The sequence below is a fragment of the Mixophyes fleayi genome, chromosome 1 (genome assembly GCF_038048845.1).
Source record: "Mixophyes fleayi isolate aMixFle1 chromosome 1, aMixFle1.hap1, whole genome shotgun sequence".
Classification (NCBI taxonomy): Eukaryota; Metazoa; Chordata; class Amphibia; order Anura; family Limnodynastidae; genus Mixophyes; species Mixophyes fleayi.
Window position 1 is genome coordinate 236,000,243 of NC_134402.1, and position 23,816 is coordinate 236,024,058.

A 23,816-nucleotide genomic window follows, 5' to 3' on the forward strand; every position below is an offset into this window, starting at 1 on the left:
TATTTATTTATTTTTTTTATTATTTTTTTTATAGACTATGGTGTAACAGGTGCTTATACTTTGTGTCGGTATCCCGAGCATCAGGATACCGACACCAAGTATAACTACAAAAAAAAACACAAACGCGTTATTAATGATTATAATTAAAAACCACCTTTACAGTGACGGCGGAGATTACCGAAAGTAGTGGTACCTCTGCTGTACCCGAATCTGCTGGATGCCGCTGTCTGATTGTGACGTCACTGAAGACGTCCGCATCTGTTTAAACAGGTATGTTAAGCATTAGGGTTAGGGTTCGTCGGGAACTTACCTCACGTCCAAATCAGCCGCCGTTATCCACCATCTTCGCATTTAGCAGCGGTCGCATGCCACTACATTCGATAATTTCCCCTGTCGCTTTACAGGTAAGGGTACATTTTAATTATATCGTTAGTAATCTGTTAGTATTTTTTTGTTGGATATATTGGGTGTCGGTACCCACAGCATCGGATCACCGTACCCCACCCGGTGTAACTTTTACTCCAAAGACCATTACATTGGGTTCTTTTTCTGACAGAATAAGCTCAATGAGGGATTATATAAAAGTTTTATTCATATAAATAATACAAATAAAATCTGACTTATTTTCAAAGTGATGAGCTATTTTCCAATGTTTTACAGAATATTGTGTTACATAATCTCAAATTTGACACTATAACACATTTGTTTTGTTAATACTTTCTTTAAACAAATTGCATGTTTTTAATATAATATGTAAATACCATTTTAACATTTTTGTTACAATATACATTACTTTAATTACTAAGTTATCATGGCATTATATGCCTTATTGTCCTGACTAAATGTCATGTATAGGTAATTTGCCCCTTTTTTCATAGTCTAGCCTAGTGAATTCTATAGAAACAAATTTTTAATGTTCAATCTCTGGGTTGTTATAATTGTACCCTTAATGTAGTAAACTATATTTGTTGATTTTGTAGAAACCCATTATAATGAATTAAGATATTCTTCTATGGTTACTAAACCTAGGGCCAAACTGCTTCTCCTTTCGGGTAGATAGATGTGTGATGTGCTTCAAGCATGCAGAAACAATTGCCAGTGTGGACATAGCCTAACAGGCATATATGCAGCAGTATACCGTAGATGAAATCACTACTATCCTCATTATTTAACATTATCCAAGTACCATGAGAATATCAACATTATCCATGACATTTTTGTCTGCATAATTAACATAAGTATTTTGCTCTATAGCATTATATTCACTTTACATTTTGCACAAAGTGTATTAAGATGCATGATTTCCATAGTATGCTGGAGTTGTGACTTTGGTCCCCACTATATGTTATAAACTGAGTACTCACTATATGTGCTACTAATCCTAATTTATGTTGTGTATTTTTAATTATAGCATGTCTATTAGGACCCCATACAAAAAGGATTTAATTTACAAGATCTGGATGGCAAGACAAAATCCTAAAAGGTGTCACTGTCTTGATAGTTGTTACATGCACGTGTAATTCTAGTCCTATTTTCTTATTAACAGTAGCCTACACTAATAGGTTATTTCCCTAAATAGCTATGTATAGACAGGAAAAAACACCCCTGGAATGTATGTTTCAGCTCCTCCTTCCCCTTTGTCCCCCCCCCCCCCTGTATCTACTTGTAGGAGTGTAAAGTCATGACCAAAAGTTTTGAGTGGCACAAATATTATTTTTCATAAAGTCTGCTGCTTCATTTTTTATGGTAATTTGCATATACTCCAGAATGTCATTAAGAGTGATCAGATGACTGTGCCATGACAATGAACTTTATCCCAAAACCAACATTTCCACTGCATTTCATCCCTGCCACAAAAGCTCCAGCTGACATCAGGTCAGTGATTCTCTCATTAACACAGGTGAGAGGTTGAAATAAAATATCATAGGTAGAGGTCTACTAAAGGTAGATTTGATATTGTTAAAATCAATATTTTTTTTCTGATTTACACTTAGATTCCGTGATTAGGAAATCAATCACAGGTAAATCGACCAACAATCGTCAGTTTTGCAAATCTCGAGAAACTATAACCAGAAATCGACAAACCACTGAAATCTACAATCTTTTATTGATACATATAGAACAGGTGACTCTATGAAAGATTAATTTAATTTTTAAAAAAGTTTTCATTGGTTTTAGACATGCATGTGGATAAAACAGGATGCTTTCCAAAAAGTGTAATGCAAATGGGATGAAAGTAGTGGTTATGATAACACTAAACACAATGGTTTGTCATACCCATTTACATGTGTTTACTAATGATAAGGAATAATGCATGCAATTACCCAAGTGGGTTTAAGTCTTTAATTGGTTTTTTTTTCCTAGTCACTAGAAATTTGGAAGCCTTTAAGTGGTTAATTCAGATGTGATCACTGTGGTTATACTCAAAATTAGCAGCTATTACTACTACATCATTAACATAACTGCTTCGAGGGGTTTGAATATTCAACTTAATATTCATATTAATCACAGTGATAACTGAATTAACCAAGCTTTCAAATATCTACTGATGTGATAATAAGCCAATTAACACTCCTGGGAAGCTCCACCCACATAGACACAAAAAAATGCAGGATGATTTGGAATACACATGGCAGCCCTAGGAGGATAGCCATTGTCAAAGTATTCCAGCCTGTTTGAATAGAATGGAAAACTCCATGGATTGAGAGTTTCCCTTATTTCAATGTACTAATTCATTTCAAAGGGGTTTGAACATATAAGGCTCACGCTGGAAACACCATTGATTTGAATGGGAAATGCTCTGATATTTTTAAACATCACTGGTGAAATACAGTTTTAATTTGATGGAAAATTATAAAAATCACTGAAGAAAGAAAGAAAATCACTGCTTCACTGATTAGAGAGTTAGAGCAAAAAGAAATCCTTTTCTTGTAATGTTTAGTGCTTTATATTATAAGGAAGTTTCAAAATCCACAATTAGTAGATGTGTCTCATATATGTCAATTGTTAACTGACAGCCTTAATCCTATTACCAATAATAGTTGTAATAAAATGTCAATAATTTAAGTACTTTACAATCACATTTAAAATGTAATATTGGTTTAATAGCCGTACCATAATGCAGTGATGCATGGTACTAATATCCCTTTAATAGAGTCTCTCTTACCACTACCTCTTTTTCATGCCCACTAACACAAAGACTGTGATGATCAGCGCTGTCAAAGCAAAGCATATCTTGACCACATAAAAAGGCACCAACACCTCCAAACAAACAGAGCAACACACCAACTTGAAAAAAATTGAAGGGGGAAACAAAAATTCGGTATCCTTAGTAGCTTGGCACTCCTTAGCTGTATAAAATATAGCAGATGACAAGTAGTCGTGCCGCTTATTGTGGCCAGATGGGATATCCAAACGAGCTCACCAGACCTTGCTGCTGCTGAGGTGAATAGCCCACACACAGTTTAACTGAATGTTAGGTTTCTAGGCACCAAAGAAAACGCCGTCAATTTACCCAGGAGCTAAATGTTCACCACAATAATACCACTCCTGTGACGACTAGCAGAAAATAGAAAACATTAGGCTGAGTATTTTCTCCACATGTCCCATGAATCTTAACATGAAGAATATCTGTACAAATAAATATAACTCAATTACCAACATACAAGTCCCCGAACACGGTTCATTACAAAGTAACTTCATTAGAGGGAAAATGACATGTATCAGTCGTTGCAGATTGCAGTGCTTTCCTACCACCACTGTGGTCATTTAATGGACAAACAGCTCGCCACCAAATGACCTAACACAAACCCCTTACCCACCAATGAATCCATTCTTGGTACAGTCACAAACCATCTCCAGTGAGGTGAACCCCATTTTGTCTGAACCAGGGATCCTATTTTACTACACTTATGGGGTGTAGACATGTTCACTGAATCAGGGGGTATTCCAGTACCACTCCCCTGAAGCTCCTTAACTAAAGGCCAATGGACCTGTTTTGTTTGTGGCCATCGCTTCCCTGACAGCAGATCCTATGGATGTATCTGGCCAGCACAAATTACCACTGGCCATTTAAGTTTGATCACTCCAGACTGATTTTAATCTTCGACTTGATGGATCCGCTGTAATCAAATCATCCTCTCCTAGAAGCTCGACAAGTATTTCGGGAGGGCCATGAGTCAAAACCTTTGAGACTACGTGGCCGTAGATCCGGCCACTGCATGGTTCTAAGTTACCCAAGGGACGCTTGTACTCCCTCTCTGGTCCAGAGACCAAATCCATGCAGGATTACATTGATGAAAACCTGGAGAAAGGCTTCATCAGGCCATCCAAATCTCCAGTAGGCGCGGGATGCTTCTTTGTTCCCAAGGACTAAGACCCTGTATCGACTACCGAGGGCTGAATCTCATCACAGTCAAGAACACCTGTCCCCTTCCTCTCATCTCCGTACTATTTGATCAACTAAGAGGTGCAACTATCTTCACAAAAATCGATCTTCGTGGTACATATAACCTCATACGTATTAGAGCAGGTGATGAGTGGAAGACGGCATTCAATACGCTTTCTGGCCACTACGAATATCTGGTCATGCCGTTTGGTCTTAGTAACGTGCCTGCAGTATTCCAGGACCTGATTAATGAGGTGCTACGTGAGTTCCTTGGACATTTCGTTGTTGTCTATTTGGACGACATCCTCATATATTCGAAGTTATTATCAGTACATCAGGGTCATGTCAGACAAGTCCTACAAAAATTGTGAGAACACCATCTCTATGCTCAAATTGAAAAATGCGAATTTGAGGTTCAGAAAGTGTCCTTTCTAGGTTATATAATCTCCTCGGAAGGATTCTCAATGGACCCAACCAAGGTCCAAACAATCCTGGACTGGGTACAACCGAATAACCTCAAGGCGGTCCAGAGATTCCTGGGATTCGCCAATCATTACAGAAGATTTATTTGCGGCTTTGCTGATATTGTGGCTCCTATTGTCGCCTTGACTCGCAAAGGAAGCGATCCAGCTAACTGGTCACCCCAGGCAATAACTGCATTTGAAACCCTGAAGAAAGCCTTTGTGTCTGCTCAGGTCCTTAGACATCCGGATCCTAAGGTACCGTTTATTCTTGAAGTTGATGCCTCTGACGTCGGTGCTGGTGCCATATTGTCACAGAAAGATTTCCATACTCACCGCTTACATCCATGTGCCTACTTTTCCCATCAGTTCTCTTCAGCGGAAACCAACTATGATGTGGGAAACCGAGAGCTGTTGGCAATCAAATGGGCCTTTGAGGAATGGCGACATTGGTTAGAAGGTGCTGCACACCAGATCTCTGTTATAACGGATCATAAGAATCTGCAGTATATACAGTCGGCCAAACGTCTGAACCCCCGGCAGGCTCGTTGGTCGCTGTTTTTCACCCGTTTTAACTTTGTAATCACATACCGCCCAGGTTCTAAAAATGTCCAGCAGGACGCCCTGTCCAGAAGCTTTCTGGCACTCCATGCTCCGGTTACTAGTCTAGAGCCTATTGTTCCCTTGTCTATGATCCATGCTGGGTTAACCCAAGACCTGAGCTGTGCCCTACAAAGGTTTCAAAGATTAGCTGCTGATAATACTCCAGTAGGATGCTTGTTTGTCCCAGTTCATCTAAGGAAGGCGGTCCTTGCTGAAGCACATGATAATCAGACTGCTGGACATCCTGGAGTTTTCAAAACATTGGAAATCCTTTCCCGCACTGTATGGTGTCCATCTTTTTCTGCTGACGTCAAGAGTCATGTCCTCTCTTGTGAGGTTTGTGCCAGGAACAAAATTCCCAGGACTCGCCCGGCAGGTCAGTTGGTTCCATTAGCCATTCCTGTAAAACCTTGGACACATTTGTCCATGGACTTTATTGTTGATTTTCCACCCTCTGCGGGACACAATACCATTTGGGTCGTGGTAGACCGCTTCAGCAAAATGGCACATTTCATTCCACTAACCAGGCTTCCTACCGCTCGATCTGGCCATTCTCTTCATCCAACATATTTTCTGTCTCCATGGACATCCTTCTGATATCGTTTCTGGTCGTGGTTCACAATTCATAGCACAATTCTGGAAATCCTTCTGTACCCTTCTCGGAATCAAGATCAGTCTGTCATCTGCATACCACCCTCAGTCTAATGGGCAAACTGAAAGGGTTAACCAGTCCCTTGAACAGTTCCTACGATGTTATACTTCAGAATTTCATGACAACTGGTCCTCTTTGCTGCCCTGGGCAGAGTTTGCCTACAATAACTCATCTCAGTCACCTACTCAAACTTCCCCATTCTACTGTAATTTCGGTTTTCATCCCAGGTCCAATTCTCTATATTCTCTCAAATCTGCTGGTATCCCAGAGATTTGTTCCACAGCTGCTGATCTCAAAGTAATTTTGGAAGAAAGCTCAGTCCTCCTTAAAAAGGTCCTCATTGTCTACTAAAAAAAAATTTGGATCGCCACCGTACCACCTGCTCATTCAAAGTGGGCCAGAAAGTGTGTCTTTCAACTCGAAATGTTAGGCAGCCTTGTAAGAAGCTGGTGCCTAAATTTATTGGTCCGTTCATGATTACCAAGCAGATTAATCCGGTGGCCTTCAGATTGAAGATTCCTGGCTCACTAAGGATCCCCAACACGTTTCATTGTTCGCTATTTAGGTCAGTATTATAACCGAATCAATCCCAGCCTTCAGGTTTTTCCTGTGAGAAATAGGAACATACCACAAAAATTTGTTGTCCAGAAAATTCTCGACTCTAAAAGAGTGCAGGGGCAGGTGCACTTCCTAGTACAGTGGAAGAATCGTGGGCTAGAGGAGCGGTCCTGGGTCCCGCGAAGACGACTATATGCTTCAAGACATTTGAAGGAATTTTTCTAAAAAATTTCCTAGGAAACCTGGGGGTCGGGTTCCTTAACCTCTCCTCAAGGGGGGTTACTGTCACAAGCCGCGGCGGTACTCACAGCCGCCGCAGCTCGCTTTCTGTACTCTCCGGCGTCCCGGCCGTCACCATGATGACCGGGACGTCACTTCCTTCCAACTTCCAAGGCAACGGTCGGACGCCTCTTCAGCGCAGCGTCCCGGCAGCTGGGCGCGCAAGCGCATATGGGGCAAGCAATAAGATTCAGCCTGTGGCTGAGTTAGCAGGCATTAGCCTGCAAGTGTGGATGCCAGGGCTAAGCCCTAATTGGTGGTTAGTGTAGCAGGCAATTAGCCTGCAAGTGTGCTCTATTTGGGGGCAAGCTCTGATTGGTCCATCTGGGTACTTAAGGCAGTGAGGTCTGCTGCCTCACTGCCGGTTATAGCTTCTGTTCCCAGTCTGCTGACCTGCTCTGTGCCTTGTTCCTGCCTATTGAACTTTCTGCTAATTACCCGTGTATGACCCTTTGCCTGGATTTGGACTTCGCTTGTGTATCTCGTGACCCTGACCTCTGGCCTGTTTACCGATCTTCCTGTCTGCTCGTGACCCTTGACCTCAGCTTGCTAATTAGAATTGCTGTCTGCTACCGGCCCTTGACCTCTGCTTGGACTTCACTCTGTTTGCCTGGGTTCTCCCCAGTCGGTACACACTTCACGACCCTCTGTCAGTCTGCAGTCCAGTCTGTCCCCACCATCAGGGGCTCCAGTGAACACCTGATTGGCAGAGTAGACTCCGGGTTGTGCTGTGCTGGCTGGAGGGGCTGCTAACAGCCTTGACACCCAGAACACAAATGAATGACCAGCCACCCTTATGAGTATCAGCCTCAAGCACACCTGCAAGCCAAATACCTTAATGTCGTCCGGATGGACAAATATACAGCTGCAAATAGTCACCCAGAAAGGAGGGGGTAGGGTTGAAGGGGGGTATGGTAACATATAAGAAGGTAAAAAGAACAAAAAATCTTGGATGCACGTAGCTAATCAGGCCTTTGACAAAGGAAAAAAAGGAAAAAAAAAACCTTCATGCCCTCACTACAAGTGAGAAGCAGCAAAACCTTGGGTAACCGACGGTAAATCAAGCCTGATATATGTCCAGGAAAGGCATCGGGCTACCAATAAACTAATTGCTTGAATGCTAAACAAAAAACCTGTTGTCTTTTGCGGCTGTAGCTACCCCAAACCTAATTGAATGGATGCTCTAATGTTTGGGCCAAGCTGTTAACGGCAATGGACTGCATACATCATGCCAAATCAAAATTTAGGTAAGGTGATGCATCCCCATGGAAAAAACGTGAGGGATGTAGTCACAAAGTCCTTCAACTACATGGTGTGTCATAAATTTCAAAACATTATGCACCCTATGTGCCTCTGGGTAACACTGCCTAGCAAACAATCTGTGCCTTGCAATGTGTGTCGGCTACGAGGCCTTGTAGCTATCCCTTCGCCTAATTACATTATAGCCTTTATGGCAGGGCCTTACAAAGCTGCAGCGGTAGCTGCCCCAATTCTAATTGAATGGGTGCTGAGTTCCTTGGAGCTAAGCCAATAAAATTGATGGATGCCAAATGGTAGCTCCCACTTGCAGTTTAGTAATGGAAGAAAGTTAATGTGTATCACCACTGCATTCTAAAAGTTGTATACTCTGTGCCAAATCACCTGGACATACGGACGGGTCTGCATATGAAGCGATGGAGAAAAAAGCCTGTTACATAAATGGTGCTTCTCGCACGTCTGAATTTTGGGCACACAGCGACGTCTTTGCCATACAGCCATTTAAGAAGAAACAAGCTGCAGGTGATCCCCAGGTGGTAAAACTTTCCTTAATTGTATGTTATTATATATATATAATATCCACAGCGAGGTACTATCACCTATAACGCAATGCAAAAGAAGTCGTGTCACCATGTGGCACATGTAGGACCTTGTGTCAGTGAAGTATGAACTTGTGTAAAGTGTATTGTAGTATAGCAAAAGATTCTACTCTGAAATAATCTCATTATTACCATCTAAAATAGTTTTATTATATGAAAATTAGTGTAGGTAACCAGCTGTACATTGCAGTGCACAAACATTAAAGAGCCTGAGAGATATTATGCAATGCACAAGTATTAAAGAGCCTGAGAGGTGTTATCTAAATCAATTGAAAGCACCAGGTAGTCCGCTCAGTACGACAGGGACCCATTGTATCCCCATGAAGCTAGTGTGTCATCTAAATTTTTACCCATTGTCAAGTGTAGTGAGTTAAGAACTGGACTTGAGCATGATACGTTGTTGTGGCTTTGTCTAATTAGTATTGTATAATATGCCCTCAAAATAGAAATAAGTTTATGGCACTTATAGCTGAGATAAGAGCCTCAGTATTACTGAATTATGAGTCCATAGAGCTAAGATATGTGTTTAAAAGGTCCAAAGATTGTGATTCTATTATATTTGTGTGGCTGGATCCCTTATAAATAACTTACTGTATAAGTATACTTTGTCGAAGTCAGAAAATTGGATAAAGTCATTTCAATTAATATCGAGCAAACTTGATTGTCTTTGACAATCGTTATTGGATAGCGACAAAACGTGCATAACAACTTAAATTATTAGCGCTGTGTGCCAATTTATATCATTTCAAATGAACGGATTTTGATACTGTTATCTTTGTGTATTAGAAATGTACTGATTTCTGATGCAATACCCATGGTGGATGACATGTGTTTGTGCAAGAAAGGAGGAAATGAAATCCTAAATTAAGTTAATTAATTATTTTCATCTCAGAAGTGACAAACACCTGCTTTGGCTTGAATGTCCATCAGGAGATCGTTACCTGTTAGCATGTCTTGTTAGAAGGACAGGAAACTAGGAAACCTCTTAACAATGTAGACAGCAAATTTGAGGAAATCACAGGTTAATGTGAAAGTTAAATTGTGTTAAATGCAAAATTAGATTATATCCTGATGTTAAATTATCTAATGTGATATCTGACGTTTCGGTGCCTGGTCGGATCCGGTGGCTGGACTATGCCTTGACAGCATGTGTATAAAAAGAGATCTGTCTTACCATGTAATGTATTATACCATCTGTACCTTCTATAGAGCACTAGTACAGCAAACTAGTGTAACTGTCCTTATTAGGACACTTAAAACATCACTGCTTTGATGCCTATTTACCTGCGGCAATTCGTGTGACCTACAGATTAAACTAATTTAATTCGTTATCTGACTGTTCTGAGGTTGAGCCCCAGCATTCCAGTACCAATGCCTTGCTTGCTATCTTGCAGCTCTGACCAGTGTGATAGGCCACGGAGAACCATGCACAGCAACATCCACAGCAACCCTGATCTAAAGGAAGAGTTCAGGGGTACCAGCCCAGGTGCCCAGTGAGGGGTACACTAGCAGCGAGTTACCCAGAAGGAACCGGTTCTAGGTGCTGGCAAATGAGCCTAGTGCTGGCAGCAGCAAGCCCCTCCTACTGTGTTTAGAGGGACACAGTTTGGGGTAAAGTAAAGGCACTGTGGCAAGGCAAGCCCAGCAAGTTCCCAGCAGCAAGGACAGGGTGGCATAGGAGGTCCATCCTGTCACCCTTTGATTTCTTCTTTTTTTCCAGCTAATGAAGAAATCCCACAATGTTCAATCTGCCTCCTGCAAATGTCCCACTAAAAAAATGTAATTTAAAAAAAAAAAAAAAGAAAGAAAAGTAGCAAAAATATTATTAATTCATAACTTTGTTTAATTATAATTTTTATATTTTACCCCAAAGGTAATATATAAAAAATATTTATTTTGTAAAAAATTTGGTGCATGTGTGTGTTTTATTTTTAGGTTAAGGAAACTGTGTAGTCATGTACATTTGTACCATAATGAAGGGACATTTTGAACATAACTGAGTATCTGACATTATTTGTCCCTTTTGACTGAGCTTTACATACAACACATTTTCAATCATAATGACGTGTGTGATGGGGGAGCAGGGATAAAAAGTATAGTAACTCGCATCCTATTAGTGTGTTTAACGAGGCAGTTTGTCTGTGTGATAATGGTTTCCTTTCCTCATACAGTATATGGCAGCATGGCACTTATAATCACACAGTATAGCATTCCCTCACTATTATCATATCATGCAATATCATACAAATTGCATACATAACATCCGTTATGTCTCCGTAACATTGCCCGCATCCGTCCCTTCCTCTCTCAAGATGCCACCAAAACTATCATCCATGCTCTCATCATCTCCCGTCTCAACTACTGCAACCTCCTCCTTACTGGCCTCCCCTGCTCCCGCCTTGCCCCCCTCCACTCTATACTCAATGCGGCTGCGAGACTCATCTTCCTCTCACGCCGCTCCTCCTCTGCCTCCCCTCTCTGTCTTTCCTTACACTGGCTCCCCTTCCCCTACAGAATCCTTTTCAAACTCCTCACCACCTCTTACAAGGCTCGCTCTCAGTCTACTGCCCCTTACATCTCTAACCTCCTCTCCATTCACACTCCCGCCCGCTCCCTGCGCTCAGCTAATGATCGCCGCCTCTCCTCCACTCTGATCACCTCTTCCCACTCTAGAATCCAAGACTTCTCCCGTGCTGCCCCCCTTCACTGGAATGACCTCCCTCGCTCCATTCGTCTCTCACCCAATCTGTGCTCCTTCAAGCGGGCTCTTAAAACTCACCTGTTCCTTAAGGCCTACCAACCATCCACTTAACCTCTCACCTCCTCTGGTTCTCCCCTGCCCCCTTTCTCTCTCCCTGTTGCTTCACTGGCTTCCTTATGTACCTGATTCTGTTTACCCTCCCTTAGGATGTAAGCTCGTATGAGCAGGGCCCATCTTCCCTCCTGTCTCCATACCTGTTCTTCCATTCCGTCTCTACTGTATCTGCCTGCCTGGAGTTTCTGAAGTACTGGTACTTTGTGTTTATTGTTCTGTACTGTCTTACCCTGTATAGTCTACTGTTTGTACCATGTACGGCGCTGCGGAAACCTTGTGGTGCCTTACAAATAAATGATGATAATAATAATAATAATAATAATAACATAGAGCATTAGAGAATGGGTAAATGAGCAGGGTTAGTATGAAAGTATGATAATAACTTTGATAATAAAACCTGAGTGTAAGGATTACTAATTTATTTATAATTTAAAGTAATTGCAGACCTGTGCATTCCTCGACCAATCAGCAATTCAAATGCATATCTTACACAAAAGTATGTGCGCCAGTGAATTAGCTAGAGGGGCAAAGAAAAGGCAGTGCTATGTGCGCCAGTTTTTACGTCATGTAAGTGACTACTACTGTATTCATCAAGGAATGTGTCTTTAGATCCGCTGCTTGTTGAATCCGGGCATTTGTACACCAGATTTACGTGCTTTTTTAAAAAAAATGTATGTGATGATTATGTATTTTTGTTATTTTCCCTTAATATTCAGGTATGACAATGTATATTGTATGTAACCTTGTAATGTAATCTCAACGTGTGCTTTGCTAGGTGACATGAGTCTGAACCTATGCAAGTGTCAATAATCTTTTGAAACTAGCCAGGCCCGGGATAGATAAGGATCTCGGAGGAGTTTGAAGCCCCAAAATTGTAAACCATCTAGCTACTCAAGCAGAGCAGAGGTGAGAAATTCTCTGATGTGCCCAAACATATATCTTAGTGATAGATAATTTACTTCAGAAAGCTCTGTGTCATTTTGGGAATCAATCTGACTTAATTGAAAATGTAATTCCTAAGGTGGGGGATAAGAGTCTGTAAGAAGGGTTTAAAATCTTCTGCTTTAGACATTACATTGTGCATTTTCATGAGGGGGTCTATCAACACTGAAATATTCCTTCTTTCTTAATTGTGTTCCCTGAAACACAACAAAGTCTTAACTAGTAAGTAGTTACTATGATTTTATTTACTATTTTATTTTCTGAAACTTACTTACGCAATTTATTGTATGTCTTGTCATTAACTTTTTGTAACTAAGCCATGGAAACATTTTTTGGATTAAAATACATTTAATGTAGCACATGATTGTTTCTGAACTTAGAGCCCAGGGAGGCTCATGCTACATGTGTATGTGACTTACGTGTGAAACATTTATAAGTAGTTTTGGTGAACGTAAGGATACCATAATAAATCCCTCGTGGTGGCAGAAAAGGTGTATTCATTGCTAAGGGACTAAGGTGACGCCAGACACGGCCAGCTGTTCAGATTGCTGTATCTGAGACAGGCTGGGTTGTTCGTTACAATGCACATTATATTTGCTTTCCATTCCTTAATTAATCAGTCCCAGGGATTCTAGTGTAGAAAAAGTGTAGCTCTGACTTTGAGGATAGTTGAAGCGATAGTGTTGTATAAAGCAAAAACTACAATTCATTCGGCGCTCAAAGGAATGCAGCTGACAAAAAAAGCAATATAGTGCCACCAACACTTATATAAAGAAATACAATATACAAAAAACATGGAATAATCTCACAAGCGTTTTCCCTGCGTAAACTTAAAAAGTGTACAATAATATATAAGCAACACAAGTTCAAAAAAGTCCAAATTAGTACTCAAATAAATATCCTCTTTTATTCCCAAAACAATCTCCAAAACGATTAAAAAGACAACTTCTTCAGCGATCACTTGTTATTTCAAAAAAGATAAAACCAAATATGGTGCTAGATCATTGAAAAAAGAAAAAAAGAGATTATATTCTATCCACCAATGAATAAATAAAATAAATATTATCATCATGCGAAAACACACTCCGCGTTGTGAATGCACTCACATTAGGGTTTTCACAAGCGATCCTGTAATGCAGCTTTCTATATTCTTAATTACACCACCATGTTCAGGTGATACAGCTACGGTGTACAGCACGGATAAGCTGTTCCTCCAAAGCGATTCCTTTTCAAGGGATTGATTTTCTTAAAAAAGTACAAAAAAATGAAAAGGATCTACTAGTGCAATACGTTTTATTAAAAAGGAAATATAAGCAAGAGTATGTTGCACTCACATAGCAAGTGTAAGATCTCCCACTTGTTTAAAACTGTGGAGTGGAACACTTGCAGTCCCTAAACAATAAACGCAGAACAATGCATCTGCATTGGCCAGCTGGCTTCCTGGCCTATGCTCTATCAAGAATTTAAAATTTTGCAGAGCCAAGAACAACCTGGTTATTCTACCATTGATCTCTTTATTCTCATCCATCCATTTCAACGGAGCATGATCCGTGATCAACCCAGATTTTTGGCCCAAGAGGTAATACCTTAGTATTTACAATGCCCATTTAATTTCCAAGGCTTCTTTTTCATTTCTTTTTTTTAAATGAAAGTTTTATTGAAGAAGTTCAGAATATGAAACAAATATTGTAAAATGATAAATACAAACCTGGAGACAGAACAGAAAACACTAGAGAGTGTATCAGTGTAACATAAACAAAAAAGAATAGTACATAAACCATGACGATTGTGAGAGGCATGAGATTGTCCATCCGCTGAGGTCTCCACCAAATAAAGTCCCAGCGACCCTGCATCCAAGAGAGGAGCATTTAAAAATACACATCACATCAGGTTTCAAAGGTGTATCCTATGCATGAAAATAACAAGGAGGATGATTGTATAATTGGATATCTGAATAACAGGGAGGCCAGAGGGAGGCGGGGATCCAGGGCTCTCAGACATGTATTGGGAGGTCCTGCAGAAATACTCTAGTCTCATACCAAGGTGTCTGGTGAAAACATTCCTGAAGTTGTTCTCTAAGGGGGTAGATAATATAGCTTTCTCAGGTTTCAAAAAACTACCAGTCAGAATTTTTTTCTGGAAGGATGCTTCCAACCAAACCATCTGCAGAATGAAAAACATTTGTTCCTGAAAAAGGTGAAGCGTGGGAGGAGAGCTCTGGATCTACATTTGGAGAACACACTTTTTTGCTTCCGCTGAAATCGCCAGTAGCAACTTCTTGCTCCCTTTGGAAGTTCTTGAATGTCGAGGCAAAATGCCCAGCATTGCCCATTCTGGGGTAAATGGCAGGTAGTTGACCAGTTCCTCTTTTGTGAATCTCCATACGAGGATCCAGAAGCCCCAAATAAGAGGACGAGCCCAAAAGCAATGGAACAGGTCTGTCTGGGGATCATCACATTTGGGGCAGGCAGAGCTATCAGATAGACCTATTACACATCTATGATGGGGAGACAGGTAGCCTCTATGAAATATATGGAGACACATCTCTACATAAGTGGCAGCAGAAAAGAGTCTAACAGAGGAGTCTATAGTCTGGAGTAAAACCGCTTCATTCAGTTTAGGAAAATGGCACATCCACTGACCCAAACCAGTTTTAATTTTGGTATGTTCTATAATAGTTCTGAGGAATGTGTGGTGTATAGAGATCGCTCTCTTCAGAGGAGGGGTTGATAGCAGGAGGTTATCAAGGGATTATCTCCATCAGCATCAGAAAACACAGAAATTTCATGACTAACATAGTATTGGGCCGGGATAAAGGCGAGGTCGCAAATACCAATGAAGGGGAATAACTACCTCCTGGGTATGACAAAGTGGTCGCTTGCGGGATTTATCCAGGAACTGGCCAACTGTGCGTAAGCTGCCATGCCATTTTGGAAATCAGGGTTAGTGACAAAAGGTAAGTGGAAGGATTTATAGGGGTTAAGGTGTAGTTTGTGTCTTAGTATATGCCAAATTTTCCTGAGAGTAAAAGTGGGTTATCTAGTACATGAGAAAAGGGAGTTCTTGGTCGTGGAGGTGAAGAAAGGCCTCAATGTGTAAGTGTGGGACAAATTCTTTTTCCACCGCCAAGTTGGTATATATACTTTTGTTTGCAACCAGTCTCTCGGGTAACGTAAATGTGGCGCATGACTGTGCTGGACTGCATCAGGAAAATGAATGCCCCCATTAGCTTTGGGCTTTTGAACTTTGATGAAGCAGGGTGTTTTTTCCTCCAGATAAAGGTACGGAATAGGCAATTAATGAATTGTGCATTTCGTTTTGTCACCAACAGGGGCAGCGTCTGTAGGGGGTATAACAATATGGGAAAGGACACCATCTTCAGGAGGGTCGCCCTTCCCAGGTATGAGAGGTTGAGGTATTCCCAGCCTGCCAACTCCTTTTGCAGGTTGGAGATGATCCTGCCAAGGTTAACTTTATAGAGAGTGCCCATGTTCTTCGGGAGTTGGATGCCCAGATAAAGTATGGATGTTTTAGCCCACCGAAGTGGGAGCATGTGGGCCCATGGATTTTCTGCCTACTCCACCTTAATGGAAAACTCAATTGAGTAAATGGTTTGGCAAGCATTAGTAGTTTCACTAAAAAGCTAATGCATTCAAGTTCTCACGTTCTTGAGAGAACATGAACTAATATGGTATATAAGGCACCTTTTTCAAGTTCGGACGCAACTTGCATTTATGTTACTTTTTGAAAAAAGAGCATGTAACTTGTGCATAGTTCCAACAATATTAAATACCAAGTGTATCTCAAGATTTGAATCTGGATGTAAGTATGCTCAGCCTAAACACTACTTGGTGCACATAGGGCCACAGAACAGACTAAAAAGGTTTCATACAATTTTTTTTAACACAAAATAAAAGAACAACTGATAATGGTATAACCATTTATAGGAATATTTTACACATTATATAAAGATGATTTTGATGCGTAATGTCTATACAATGCATATTTATAGTCTATCTTAGTTGCATACAGATGTTCTTTGATAGCTGTTGACACATATACGTGTACTTTTTATTTCATGTACAGTAGACATTCCAACATCCAGATAAATGTATTTTATAGAGGAAACAGGTGACAATAATTGATTTTTTTTCTCTGCGTTCTGATGGGACTTTACATTGAACATATGTACTGTACATATCCAGCAGTGGGTTTTCTGTCGCAATACGGCATGTTCCATATAGGCAGAGTGCACCTAGGTCCGTATTCAACAAGAGACTTTTTTTCAGATCCACTTGTAGTTGAATATGGATGTGCATATGCCCAATTTATGTGCATTTTTAAAAAGCCGCACAATACATTCATTTTGATTTAATTGATGAATCAGGCCCATAGTTACTAACATTATATAAAGTAATATTATATTTATTTACATGCTTAAAAGATAACAGCATCCAAACATTCTCATGTGTAGTATGTATCTGATCTATCTGCCAAATCCACGTTTTAAATTGAGTGGAATGTTTAACTTTTGACCATTGTGATATTAATGGACTAAGAAAATAAATGATTTTTTTATGGTAGAACAAAATAAGCTACAGACCAATGTGATATTCTGTGCAGTGATTAATATAACATGTTTTCAGTGACATACAATACAAATATATCCGCACACATATTAAGTTTTGATTAGATTTAATAATCATTTTTATATTTATTTGTACCAGAATATATAGAAAACTAGTTTGTTAGCAAGCCATTTTATTATTTTCAAGTAATTTTTTCCCCCGATTTAGATAAACCTATGATTTACCATTTTTTTTTCATGATGAAAAAGATGTCCTTTTTATATTTTATGTAAATGTGTAACAGATTCCTTATCACAATAAATATTCTAGGCTACTGAATTATATTTATTCAAAAAGTTAGATACATGCAAAATAATTAGCAGAAAATGCAAGTAATACAATTGAGAGCAAAATTCTTAAATTTTAATAACACTATACTGACACTAGTGCTTTTGTGATATTGGCCCAATTAATCTCATTAGACCAGAGAAAACACAATAAAGCAGAGGACTACACAACTGACTCCTAAAATTTGCATATGTTTACATGTGGTTTAAGCTTGAAGACATGGTTTTCTTGGTAGTACACGTTTACTCTTGTTTCATTTACAAAACACAGTGTTGGTGGACTAAATGACATTAATGTTTCTGAAATGTAATATTTTGTATTTAAAAGCTACTGTGCTATAGTATTATTCAAGCTAAATGTATTTTTTGTCAAGAGAGCTGTATATAAATTTGTTTTGTCATTTGCACTGATTTCAGTCATGTATTTGAGTGTATACGTGGATATCAGAGGGATATACAGAATCAAACATTGAATATCTGTTATGATTCCTAGCGAACTCAGGAAGCGGCAACAGAAGTGTAAAAACCAAATGTCTTTATGTAGGCAAAATATATGAACAAGGGTTCAGTTCATGGAATATGCAGATTTTCAGGTAGCAGCATAAACAGGTATAACTCTAATACACAAATATGAATAGGTGTGATGAATGGCAGGAAGGTCCACAGAGCAACAGGTTCCAAGCAAAGACAGATACAGTTAAAATGCAGGAACAACCATAGAGTTACCCTATTGCCAGGATGAGGAGTCTGTCCAGGGAAGCAAACAGAGTAGCTGAGTCCAGAGACCAGGCAGAGGTCTGGGCAACAAGAGTTCAAGCTGAAACCAGTATCCAGGCTGAGTTCAGGGTCACAAGCAAACAAACATAAACTGGTAATCAGGCCAAGGTCAGGGCAACAAGAGTTCAAGCAGTATCCAGGCCGATTTCAGGATCACAAGCGAATAAGCGTAAACCGGAAATCAGGCAGAGGTCACAATGGGAGATCAAGAAGCAGTAGAACAACACTGGAAGAAACATGCAGCAGCCAGGGATTACAATGAACTTCACAAAGCACAGATTGAGGCCGGTATCTGAAGCAGTGAGACAGGTGTAGTTCTAATCAGGCAAGAAGATTAACTTCTACAGGCATTGTGTACAGTTCAGGGGCAGAACAGCAGCACCTCCGGTGGATTTGAGGTACTGCTGCCACATACAAAATATAGGCAGAGTCATAACAATATCCTAAAACGCAGGGGAGGGCTGGAAAATTTTAACCCGGGGGGTAAGACTCGACTCAGCAGCCTATTAGGAACATTTTAAAGGAAAAAAAATCTAGGTGGCCTAGTGAACAAGCCCAAGGTAACCCACTATGGGACCAGTCGGAGGGCAGGTGCCCCCCAGTCCAGCCTGCCCCTGCTGAACAACACCCGAGATGGTATTTTCAACCACCATAAACCAGGCATAAATTGAGTGACTTTTGTCGAAGTCAGCAAATTGGATAAAGTCATTTCAATTAAAATCGAGCAAACTTGGTTGTCTTTGTCTGAAAAGATGCATACGATACGCTACGACGTACAAGGGCACGCTACGGCATGGAAGGGCGTACGCAGCTACAACACGTGGCAGCAACAGTATTTGGTCTTTTACCATACATTCGCACAAACACGCATACTTGTAAAATAGTACACATTAATGGTAGTTGCAACACATAGTCATTTATGTCAAAATATAGTAGTATTTATGTGTTATAATATGAGTTATATGCACTTTAGTGAAATATATGGAACAGGTTGAAAGAATCATATCATATGTGGTATCATAATAAACCTCTTAACATTTGCTACTGTTTGGTTCACTCTGCGAAGGAATCGCAGAGTGCATACACAAGTTATGAATGATAGGGAATTATGAACTACTTAAGACTAAGGAATCTTGGCGGGAAGAGCAGAGCATACCCCCTGGAGAGATGACCCCCTCCTTTGGATTCCTTAGGATGAACTAGCCAATGATTGACAACCCCTTGGACCTTCCTGAAACTTGGACCAATAGAAGCAAGCTATACCATCTTCATTGTATTACTGTATTTCTGTGTGCATATAAGCAGCAGCTTCACATCTAGTGTTCAGACATCTTGTCCCCAGACTTCAGGATTGAATGACTGCACACTGGATCCAGAGCGCCTGCGATAAGTAACGGCTGTACTTATTATTATTTTGCTTGAATTATTCTGCTACTTTTTGAGAATAAATCTTTGTGCTTTGGAAACACAAATCGAGGTTCGACAATCGTTATTGGTAAGCGACAATATGCACTTAACAATTTAGGGTCTCGTGAGCTTTGGAGGTTTCGTTGCCGGACGATACGCAAGACCAACGGATTTTGGTTCCGCAACAAAGGGTGGAGACGCGTCATATACGGGTAAGAACGCAATGTGTTCAAAACCTGAATTTTACTCTGTGTTGTGAAACCGAATGTCCGTTTTGCATTATCTAGGGCACGCTAACTAGAACCTAGGGACAAAAGAGAAAACTGTTTCTTTTACTGTCATTGTGCATTTTAACTGTATTGCATTGCTTAGCGTATGTGTATTTCCTGCTGTGCGTACGCGAGCTTCCGGTAGATTTGCCACGTGGTTAAACAATCGTTTTGATAGTTATTATATGTGCATAGTATAATTACTTGTGAAAACCTCTGAGACATTATAACTGTTGTTGGGAACTTTTGATTTTCTGCGCAGAAAAGGTGTATAGTGTGTGATTTTGTAACGTAGATACACTGTTTACTATTCATTGTGCTCAGTTGCTGTCTGACGAGGCGGATTGCCCAACTGAAGGACGGTATACAGGGCAGGTATACCGAATGCGAAAACGTGGTTTTCGCAAAGCGCTACCAATAGATCGCAAGGTTTGCTAATAACTAGTATTGGTAGGCAGTGCGATCTAACCGCACGACAACCATTAGTGCGAATTGGTGAAGCAGCTAGGAGAAATTATATTGGAAAGGCTGGTTGATTGTATCGACTTTGTTCTCCCAGTTATAATAAACTCAACAGATTTTTTTTTTGTGGTTTAGCCAGGGTATCGAGGAGCTGATAGCCCTTGGGTCCCACAGTGATATTGTCTGTGTTAGGGGTCCTTGTTTAATACAAGAGGAAGCGAGTGGACGCGGCTTGAGCAAATACGTCCACGGCCAGTAAGAGATCTCTAGCGGTAGAGTGTTTGTAGCAAATTGTTGAAAGTGTTTTTGGAAGTGTGGTCTGCATAGATTGGTGTTGTTCAACATGGGTGCTAAGCATACGCTAGAGATGGCCAGTGTACTGCCTAAGGAAGGTCCTATTGGTTCAGCGAGATTTCTCATGTGTAAGAAATATGGTGCATACGCAACTGCGTATTGCGACACGTGGGTCAAGATGACCAAAGATTGTGATAGGCCTTTCCCAACAATAGGGAGTTTTAATGCAGAGGTACTAAATACTGTAAAAGATAAAGTATGGTTGATTAAGTCAACGAAAAAGAGAAATAGACATAATGATTGTTTAAAATTGTGGCAAATGGAAGGTAACACGTGGCAGAGCAGCGAATGCACAGCGGAAGTAGGCATGGCGAAAAGCGCTCGCAGGGCGGAAGTAGCTGTTGAGAAGCGTGGCGGACTCAGCGCAAGCGCGCCCCCGCCACCTTATGTGGCGGGAGGGATAAGTACAGCCGTTATTAAAACTTAAAAAAGAGAAATTGCTAAGTTGTATCCTGTTTTAAGCCAGTTTAAAACAAGTGTATCAGAGGATGAAGATGAACCCACTGTGATTTCGGCCATTGCTCATGCTGTTAATATGCTAGAGGTTCAGCGTAAGTATGGGAAAGGAGCAATGGCTGAGATAGGTGAGAGTAGTGTGATCACTAGGAGTGATAGCGTTCTAAATCTTGAAACAGCAGATCCGATAGTGACTTCTGAAACCAGTGAACCAGTGGGTGCGTACCCAGTCCGCACAATATCAGTTCCCAATGGGAAACCGGATAAGGATGGTGTAGTTCCTTTAAGAAATGTTACAATGCATTGTCCCTGGACTAGATCAGAATTACGTTCCATTATGACTGAATTCCCAGATCCTAGAAAAGAGATGGCTAAATGTCAGAAGTTTGTTAAAGACTTAGGAAATGCACACGAACCAACAGATAAGGATTGGTGGGTAGTGTTGAGGGCGTGTCTTCCTCCCAATACTAACGTACAACAATTCATCAAAGATTGTTCGTTGGAGGAAGATGACACCTTGACGGATGAGATTAATCAAGAGAATATAGAACAAATTGTTAAACATTTAGCCATCTATTTTTCAGTAGTAACGAATTGGAGTAAAATTTTCACCATCAAGCAGAAAGATAGTGAGACAGCAGCAGATTACTTCGTTAGAGCTATATCAGCGATAACACGGTTCACTGGGATATCAAACTTAGGTGAGGACCCACATCACAGAGAGGTAGCTGTAGGAGTATTAATGGATGGCCTTAGAGAAAATTTAAAGACGAGAGTACAAACCACATTACCTAATTGGAGAGGCATCACAGTAGATTCTCTTAGGGAGTCTGCTGTAGAGCATGACAAAAACCTTTTTAGGAAAAAGGAAGAGAAAAGTGATAGGTTAATGACGGTGAGTATACAGGCTCTAGAGGGGATGCATACATGACCACCAGCATACAACCCACATAATAATAAACATAGAGTGATCAGATGTTTCAATTGTAATGAAGAAGGACACTTTAGGAGGGATTGTAAAAAGGACAGATACAACCTTAGAGGTGGGACACATAGATATCCTCCACGGAAGAACTCACATAGACTAGAAGACTCACATCTACCCGCACATATTATAACAGCAAATATTGCGCGGGAAAATGATAGTCAGCGCTAGGGGTCAGGTCATACCTGTAATCTACAGCCAGGGAGGTTAACTGAGAGTCAGAGTGAAGAACCAACAATGATAGTTGACATAGCTGGTAGGAAACAAACCTTTCTTTTAAATACAGGGGCGGCCCGATCTGTGATAACCTCTCCTTTCAATCTACAGGTGACCAGTAAAACTATTCCAGCTATGGGAGTAACGGGAAGAGTGTTACATTATCCACTAACTAAACCTGCTGAAGTTACTATCGGGCCCCTGCATACCAAGCATTCGTTTCTCTTGGCTGCGGCGGCTCCTACTAACTTGCTGGGAAGAGACTTGTTATGTAAAATGGGATGTGTCATATACTGTACTTCTGATGGTGTGTTCTTAGATATACCGGAAAAGGTCGCACATGAGGTACAGGATATATTGGACACCCCTCAAAGGTTAATGTTACACTCTCCTGTTGTAGAACAAAGTCCATCTCAAGTAAAGGGGATGTTGCTGGAAATACCAGGTTCACTATGGACCAGAGATGGACAGGACACTGGACTGATGGCAAACGTAGCCCCTGTCATGGTCAATCTAAAAAGTGGTAGGATAGCTCCAAAAATCCCACAGTATCCATTAAAACCGGAGGTGGAACTAGGGGTATATCCTGTTATTGAGAGGCTGTTACAACAAGGGATTTTAATTCGTACAGCCAGTACAGCAAATAGTCCCATTTTCCCTGTGAAGAAGAGTGGGGGGAGGGGCTATAGATTAGTCCAGGACTTAAGGGGAATTAATAAAGTTGTTGAGAGCCAATTCCCCGTAGTGCCGAATCCAGCTGTCATCCTCATGCAGATTCCACCGTCTGCTAGTCACTTTACTGTCATTGATCTATGTTCTGCTTTCTTCTCAGTCCCTCTTCACCCTGACTGCCAATACCTTTTTGCATTCTCCTATCGGGGAGTGCAATACACATGGACCAGACTGCCCCAGGGGTTCATTGACAGCCCCAGTATTTTCTCCCAAGCCTTACATGACTGTTTGCAATCCTTTCAACCCCACAATGGGTCTGTTCTAATTCAATATGTGGACGATTTGTTGCTGTGCTCTGATTCTTTTATGTCATGTTTACATGATACTAAATTGTTGTTACTTCATCTTTCACAAACAGGGCACAAGGTGGCAAAGGATAAATTACAGCCATGTCAGACTAAGGTCAAATACTTAGGACACTGCCTCACTAAGGGACTAAGACACCTGACAACCGACAGGATTGAGGCCATACAACACATGACTCTGCCGCAGAGCCAGAAGCAGATTCGTACTTTTCTAGGGATGTGTGGATACTGTAGATCCTGGATCCCAGGTTTCTCTATTCTGGCATTACCATTGCAGGAGCTAGTCTCTTCGTCAAAACCAGAACGTGTTGTACACACAGAAGAGTCAGAGCAAGCGTTCTTTAATCTTAAAGATAGTCTGACTAGAGCACCTGCATTGGGAATA